This window comes from Felis catus, chromosome D1, assembly GCF_018350175.1.
Source record: "Felis catus isolate Fca126 chromosome D1, F.catus_Fca126_mat1.0, whole genome shotgun sequence".
NCBI classification, from domain to species: Eukaryota; Metazoa; Chordata; class Mammalia; order Carnivora; family Felidae; genus Felis; species Felis catus.
Window position 1 is genome coordinate 21,615,093 of NC_058377.1, and position 8,810 is coordinate 21,623,902.

An 8,810-nucleotide genomic window follows, 5' to 3' on the forward strand; every position below is an offset into this window, starting at 1 on the left:
TTCACTGCTCTCTGCTTGTTCCCGCCCCAGAACCTCTACACGACCCCTGTATGTAATTTCATAGTGACAATAAAAAAAACAAGACCCGGTCACATGTTTTGAGGCGTCTACTCTGAGCCATGCAACCCCCCTAACTGCTTTATATACATTATTACAATTACACCTCATAACATGTAGGTACTGTTGTTATCCTCATTTCACAGATATGGAAACTTGGTTTAGTAACGTGCTAAAGTCCCATCACTGGCAAACAAGCAACACTGAGATCCAAGTGTAAGTAACCCAGAGCCCACAGTCTTGGCTCTCACGCATTATCCCCAGTGCCTTAGGCCGACACTCCATTTGAACAGCCTGTTAAGCCTGACCTATTTATGCTCTTCCGATTTCAAATACCTCCAAAAAAATAATTTCTCAGATCCGCACCTTTTATCACCTGCCCTAGCTTCTTTCCCTTTATAGACAACTCCTTCAAGGTGACTTAGGAAAGGTTACACTAGAGTGACCAACTTGACCCGGTTTGCTGGGCCCTTTTCCGGTTTTAGCACTGGAAGCCCTACATCTTGGGGAATTTCCCGGTCCCAGACAAAGCAGGATGATGGGTCACCCCAGGAGACACATCGCTGCAAATCTCTTGTCCTGCTGAAATGACCGATAGCTCTACTGTCAGCCTCGCTCAGTAAATCCAGGGGCCTCGGGACAAAATTTCTCCCTGCGCCCCTTGCCTATGATAGAATTGAGGATACAAGGGTTAGGCTCAGCAGCCTGTCATTGAAAGCTATTTTGGGTATGCTATTGTATCAAGCAGCGGTTTATTATGGGAAACGGAAATAACTCGAATTTTCTCAAGCAGAAAAAGGACTATAATACAGGAAACTAGTCGCTAACAGATCTTTGAATGACTGGGGAAATGGGGAGGCCCTCAATGGACTCTGCAAGACCTGACTTAGAGGGTCCAGAAGCTCCTATTGGCCCTGCCACCATCACGACCGCCACGGTGAAGATTGCCACTCACACTCATGATGGCCTCACCTGGGAACTTGTTAGAAATGTAAATTTTCAGGCCCTGGATAGGCTCCAGACCTGTAGAATTCATGGGCAGGCTCAGCAATCTGTGCTTTAATAAACCCTCAGGTGATTCTGAGACACACCGAAGCGTGAGAACCTCATGCCACCTTTCAAATGGTAACGAATTCACATCCCAGGGCTCCAGCTACCAGGGAATTGGGTATGAAACTTTGAGTCTTTAACCTGACTAGAATGAGGGCAGAATGGATATTGAAAGAGCCGCTCCCCCAGGCACATGGGTGGCTCAGTCGGTTAAGCGTCTGACTTCAGCTTGGGTCATGAGCTCACAGCTCATGAGTTCAATCCCCGCATCAGGCTCTGTGCTGACAGCTCAGAGCCTGGAGCCTGCTTTGGATTCTGTGTCTCCCTCTCTCTCTGCCCCTGCCCTGCTTGCCCTCTGTCTCCCTCTCTCTAAAACAAACATTATAAGAAGAAGAAGAAAGAAAGAAAGAGCCATTCCCAAGTGGCTACCTACTTTTTCCTGACCTTTCTCCAAAGATGAGATCTCTACCACTATCGATCCCCTCTAGTCAGGAAAAAATGTAGGAAAATATTTGTTAGCTGAAGGTGAGAAGGCATAAGGCTAAATAAATTGGTGAATTTCATATGAATTTCACTTCCTAGGATATTTGTTCAGCAAAGGACGCAGCGGATAGAGCTAAAAGAAACAGCATGGAAGACGATATCTAACCAGCATATATTAGAAACAGGGGCAAACCAACAAGAAGAAAAACAGCAACAGAAAAAAAAATGGGCAAGGTGTATACAACAAACATTTTACAGATGAGAAAGCCTGAAGGGCCGCCAAGCATGTGAAAAGATGCTTAAACCAATTACTAATCCGAGAAGTGCAAATTAAAACAATGAGATATCTCTTTACACCCACCACTGGGTACGTAAACAGACTACAGCAGAGACTTGGCAGCAGTTAGAAGCAGAGGATTAGCTAGAAGCGATATAGCCTAGAGAGAGCTCAGTGCTGTGCAGGGTATAAAGCACAGTATTACTTATGAATACAAAATTATATTCACATGAACCAGGGGGAAAAAAAACACATTTAGACAGAAAAAAATAACATAAAATATACATTAAGTAGGTTAGAATGGCTACCCAGGGAGATAAGAGGCATGGAAATAGGGAGTGGGAAAACAGAAATAAAATTTCCTTTTTCTAGACTCACCACCCCCCACCAGATGCATACCAATCAACACGCCCAAGAAGGTCTAGATCAGAGCTGGCCACCGAACAGCTGACTGGGGGGTCAGGCAGGCCCACCCCTTAATATTTGCGAGGCCTGGAGAAAGGGCCTCTGAATATTTAGCAATTCAAAATCCAGCTAACAAAGTGTTAAATATTTTCTTCTTCCTACCTTGACAAATATACCTTCAAAACAAGCTAGAATGCCAAGTTCAAATTTAGAAATCTCAGGATGCTAAGAGTTCTGCGCCAGAAGAGTGATATTAAAGGAAGGCTCTGCCTGGCCCCCGGCCCCCTGCTCGTGGCCACAGCATGCTCTCTCCGCTTGCCACTGCTGGTGCTATCCCACTTCACAAGGGACCTCACACAGACACATCTATGGATATCCGTGTGTCCTGGCTCCGTCCATATCCCCTGCACGCAGCCATCCCTTGCTAACTCCTTTGGTCTAGGGATGAACAGCCAGCTATGTGGTCCGCTTTTAGGGGGTGGGCCTCGGGAAGAGCCTTATAAGCAGGTAAAGGGTATTTGAAATTGCATTGAAATCCTGGTATTCCCAAACTGAGAACAAGTCCAGAATGAGGTGCAGAGGCTCTGGCTGGACACATCCCCTTGGATCTGTTCAGCCATTGGGGAGGGGCACGGCCAGAGAAGGCCAAGGACTGAGCACCTCTCACAGAGTCTAAGAAGACTGCTGTGGAAGGAGGTGACCTTTGCCCATGTGTCTGCCCATAGCTGCTTCTCTCCCTGACTGGCAAGTCATACAGTTGAGCTAAGATATGTTTGTCCCTCATATTACACTTTACAAAGCACCTTTTTTTTAAAGTTTTTTTTAATGTTTACTTATTTTTGAGAGAGAGAGGGAGACAGAGCGTGAGCAGAGGAGGGGCAGAGAGAGAGGGAGACAGAATCTGAACCAGGCCCCAGGCTCTGAGCTGTCAGCACAGAGCCTGATGCAGGGCTCAAACTCACAAGCTGTAAGATCATGACCTGAGCCAAAGTCGGACACTTAACTGACTGAGCCACCCAGGCACCCCCAAAGCATCTTTTTGTTTACAGTGAATTCAAATTTATATGCAGACTATTCTTTATGAGAAAATCATATTAAGTTTGAGACTAATTTAATTTCAGCTTTCTCAGTGGTTTTTTTCCCTACATGTTATGGGTGTGGCATAGTGTTTTCTTAAAAAGAGATGAAGGTTATGTAAGTGCATAAGCTTCTTACTCATTTTTCATACTATTAGAGACAGAAGGAATATTTATACATGCAACATTCTTTCTTGCGTGTCCTCTGTCCTTTGAGCCTATACCTCAAAGTGTGTCTTCCTTTTTTGCCTATAGTTAACAATACTGTATCATATACTTAAAAATTTGCTAAGATGGTAAACCTTATGCTGTGTCCTTATCACACAAAAAAAAAATTTTTTTAACGTTTATTTGTTATGGAGAGACAGAGAGAGACAGAACATGGGCAAGGGAGGGGCAAAGAGAGAGCGAGACGCAGAATCTGAAGCAGCTCCAGGCTCTGAGCTGTTTGCACAGAGCCTGACGCAGGGCTCGAACTCACAAAACGCGAGATCACGACCTGAGCTGAAGTCGGTCGCTTAACCAACTGAGCCACTCAGGCGCCCCCCCCAAAAAATTTTTTTAAATAGGGGACAGAAGGAAGCTTGTGGAGGTGATGTGTATGTTCATGGCATTAAATGTGGTGATGGTTTCATGGATGTATACTTATCCCCAGGCTCATCAAGTTGTATACATTAAATACATACAGCATTCTGTATGTCAATCACACCTCAATAAAATGTTTTTTAGATGGCACCTTAATGTTCAGTATCAATCAATACTTACCATCTTGTGAAATCATCTTATATACTGTTTACAAATAAGAAAAATAGGGCTAAGTGGGTGGTCTAAAGTGTGGAATAAACAAAGGCCACCAAATGAGAACCAGCAAAGGCTACTTATTCAGCACTTCCCTTTGGTAGAGACTCATAAAGGGTCCAGGGAGTGAGAAGGAGGGAGATGTCTTCAGAGGGGCTCTAATTGGGGGCAGTTTGCATGGGGAAGCTGGAGACAGGCTAACTAGACACAGGGCTCCCTATGTGATTGGTTTGGGGAACATATTTGGCTTTCTGTGGTCCCAAGTTGGAACGGAGGGCAGAAATCAGCAAAGCTGGCAGTCAACAACTGAATCCTGACCATTCTGGGCTGATCATTCCAGAGGCTGTGGTTTGGCTTCGCAGGCTGGTTGCTGCAGAGATTGCAGGTAAGAAGTCTATTTTTACACATGGTCTGGCCATTATGTGTTTGTATATTCAGTTCCTCAAAAGTTACACAGCAAAAAAACAAACAAAAAAAAACTGATACTATCATCCCTGGTCTTTTGACTGCAGCTTTGAAAGCTCATGCTTTTTGTACTTTTGTATCCTCCTATGCATTCCTGAGCTTTTTAGAAGGATCTAATGTGGTAGAAACAGCTTGGAAAATGTTCCAGGGTGAGGGTATGGAAAGTATGGTCTTTAGCATCAAATGCACAGCAGTTTTGGAAGAGGAACCACAGTCCAGAGCTAAAACCTTCACTGGGAGAAAGAATAAAATGCAGGTGTAATAATCCCAGAGTCTTGGGGTTCCATTCTCATTCCAAACTGCAAAATTAGAGTCTTCGATACACTTAAGTAAATTCCACTCAACTCCCACACCAATTATGGAGGTTCGCTGGCCTGTAGCTTCCCTCTCTCCATCACCATGCTGAAAATTCCTCATTTGTGAGAGTTTAGCACAAAGCAGTGGAGCTCCACCAGCTCAGGGACAGCTCAGGGTAAGCAGTCTGGCACCAGTCCCAGCTGAAGTTGGATCCTCCTCCGGCAAAGACTCTTGCAAGGTCCAGCCTTCCTCTAATTATCAGAGGCCTGGACAGTTAGAGAAGCATCTCTTACTTCTAGCATAGATAACTGCTCAGCTACTGAAAGCTGTCCTGTCCTCACCCTGCCTATCGTGGGATCCCACCTGCTGCCTCTGCCTCCCCACCCCTCCCTACCCCTACTCTAGTGCTCAACAGTGTCTTGCTGCTTGTACACACAGCTGCAGGGCACATGCCCTTGGAAGCCCTGGTGCCCAACAGAGAGTCATGTTCATAGACTTGGGCTTCCTCCTGCCACTGATGTCCCTGGCCCAGGAGTTCCTCTCCCCTGTGTTGTTGCCACTACATAATGCGGTGGGAGAGAGTCTCTGCCACCTTATTCCTGTCTTTGCATGGAATTCAGAATAAGACCGCTCCATGGGTGAAGCATACATTGAGCAAGTTTCATTACTGTGGGTTGGGCAGAAAATAATGAAACAAGCAGATGAAGCCTGTGCTTGGGCACCAGAGAATCAGGATACCGAAAAGATTTTAGAAACCGTCTCCACAATTTTCCAATTAAAACAGGCTAGAAACTACTTTAATTTCAGAATCTATGTAATTTTTGTTTCATTTCAAATATTAAAATTATATTTTGAATTTCATGTGGATGAGGGAGAGTGGGCACCATAATTGTTTCGTGACCTAAGACCCCAATGTAATTGAAATAGGTCATTGATTGATAGACGAGTGGGTCTCAAACTGGAGCCTGCATCAGAATGACCTAGAAGGCTTAGGAAGACAAGGTGCAGGTCTGTACCCCAGAGCTTCTGATTTACTATCTCTGGGTGAGAATTGAGAACCTGCATCTCTAAAAAGTTTCCAGGTGATGCTGATGCTGCTAAGTTTGGGACCACATTTTGAGAAGCACTGTTTTAGTTAAAAGATACGTAAGCCACTTTATCAGTACGTGTAATCTTCTAGGCTTGTCAGCTTCACCAGAAAGTTCTTCAGCCTCCTTATTTAAGGTTGGGTTGGGATGGATAAGGAATGTGTCCATGAGACTGGCTGCCAACATTCTAAAAACCCAGCAGTGGAAAGAGCATCGAGGGTGTCACACCTTGGTACATAAGATATTGGTAATATTTCCATTTTACAGATAAAGTAAGCTGAGGTTAACAAAAGTGAAATAATTAGTCCCAACTTGGGGGTTAGTAAGAAGCAGAGCAAACATGCCAGTGCACATCTCAGAAGTATATCTCAAAAGATCAAGCTCTTTCTTAAGACACCATGTCCTTATCTGTGTTAAGATTGGCGATTCATCTATAAAGCCACATGGGCCCAGAGTGAAAAACGATCACCTGGATGCTCAGAGAAATGCGAACCTTGTGGTGGCATCATACGGCACCAACTGCATGGGCTTAGTTGTCAGGCTGGCCTGAGTGCAAATTCTGATGCCTTCATTTACTGTCAAAACAAGAGATGCCTTGCTAGATTCTTCTCCTACAAAGAAAAGGTGTTGCCAGGGCCGATCACATAGGAGATACGTGGATTCTCATACATGAAACCAACATTGTAAGAAGAGGGGCCTAGATGGAAAAAGGGAGAGGTCTTGACCTCCCTTCCTCAGTTTGGACTTTGAGAAGTAGACAGGTCCAAATGTGATCGTGCGTAGTGAGGGTAAAGGGTGGCCTCTGCCCTAGGAGCTGGGGTGTGGACACCTCTGTGGGACTCCCAAAGCTGATAATGATTAAATAACATCTCATAAGGTGTATTCTGTGGACATGGTTTAAGCTTATTTCCCTCTTGTCATCCCCTAGCCTTTAGGACAGTCATAGTAGAACCCTCTGGCCTCGTCTCAAGATGCACCACGGGGCAGCCAGGTTGTGGTCATTTGTCTGGTGTTGAGGAGAAGTAGAGACGCTCTGAGGCCTGCATGCTGGTGGGTGGACATCACAGAGAAGGAACAAGGAAATATCCAGGACAGAGTCTCTTGGTCCAATCACCTCTCCCCCACCCTGAGAGTCAATCTCAGTTCCAAATTTGAATGTTCTGAGTTTATTTTAGGGAAAATGGCTTTTTTAATGGAAGATTCACCAAGTACACAGAAGTGACCTAGAGGCGCATGAAAGAGAAATAAGTGAAAATAATTATTAAAGCATCCATTCATTAAATTGAAAAAACATTTACTGGAACTATAAATATTTCTGGCTATATAAGCGGGGGGGGGGGGGGGATAAACTCACTAGAGACACATAAAAATAGTGGATAGGCAATATTAAAGTGACCTGTCATTATATGGTATGATTTATGGGAAAGTAAGGAAAGTTGCTGTAAGAGCAAAGAAAAAACAAATTTAAGAAAGCAGAAATCTGGTAGTGCTGGAGCCAGTGTTGACCTCGTGGTGTCCTTGGAGGCCAAGAACCTGGATTTTCACACAGGCAGAGCAAGAGATACAGCGAGGGGCACTGGCACGATGCAGACTGGGATTCGAGACCATGTCACCTCCTACCACACTCATAAACCCATGCTCAAAGCAAATGATACTTGAGTGAATGAACTAGAAGAAAACTGCCCCACACAGGCTGAGGGCAAGGACATGAGCTGGTGTCAGTCTTGGTTCTGGATTGAACAAGGGAAAAAGGAAAACCCTCTCCCCTGAGAACCCTAACCACACCTGCAGTCCCATGTGTATGGACCTTGAGTTCATGCTAAATCGATGAGTTGTAACACCTCCCACCAAACACTTATCATAAAAAGGCCCTAGATGTTATTAGATGGAATTAGAAGTGTGGTAATGCTCCAACAGAAAGTACAGGGTTGGATGGAAGCATTAAATGGTGGAGCTGAATTGAATTTCCAAGGTCAGGGATAGCTTCTCTGAGGAAGTGAAATTTAGAGACCTGAAGGGTAGGGTGTGGTAGATATTCAGCTCTCCAGCACCAGAACCCCCTTCTCTGTCTGGAAAACTGTGCTGGTTTGAGTGTTGAAATCTCCCCAATTGGTAGTGAGTAGGGCCAGACAGTGCTTCCCAAATCTCTAAAAGGTACAGAGAGACCTCAGCCAATCAGATTCTCCCACTTAGGACTTTGCTTCCAGAGCAACCAGCTGTGATACGTAGTGGTAATGGGACCACTGGTAATGGCCAATGTCCAGTGTGACTTAAAGCAGCACATTCCTTACTTGTGGCTATAACTGATTCTAGCCACTGGGCTTCCCACGGATCCTAATTATTTCCTAAACTTGGTTCCTATGTTCTGTACAGTTTTGTGAGTTACCCCATACCTTTTCAATAAATGTCTTTCCTGCTGAAGTTCCCCAGAGTCAGACTGTTCTTCCAGCTAAGAACCATCACTGGCTATAGCAGAAGCTAACCAATTGGAACACCCAAGGGAAGGTAATGGGAAGGAGAGCATTCAGGCCCGGGAATAGCTCTCACATCCTGTAACTATTCATAAGCCCCTCCACCATTTTCCTGGTAGGGTGAAAACAGCCCTTCCCTCTTGCTTCCACACAATACTCAATGTGTATTTATACCTGTTTTTCCCTTCCAGGCTCTTTTTGTTGGTGGAGTAAAGGCAAATACATACATACATACATACATACAGGCCGGATATCAGAGATTATTATGGTTTCAGACAGTAACATCTTAGAGGAAGAGGGTAAGGGAAGTCTGTAGGCCGTTTGTCTCACAAGAGCTATATTT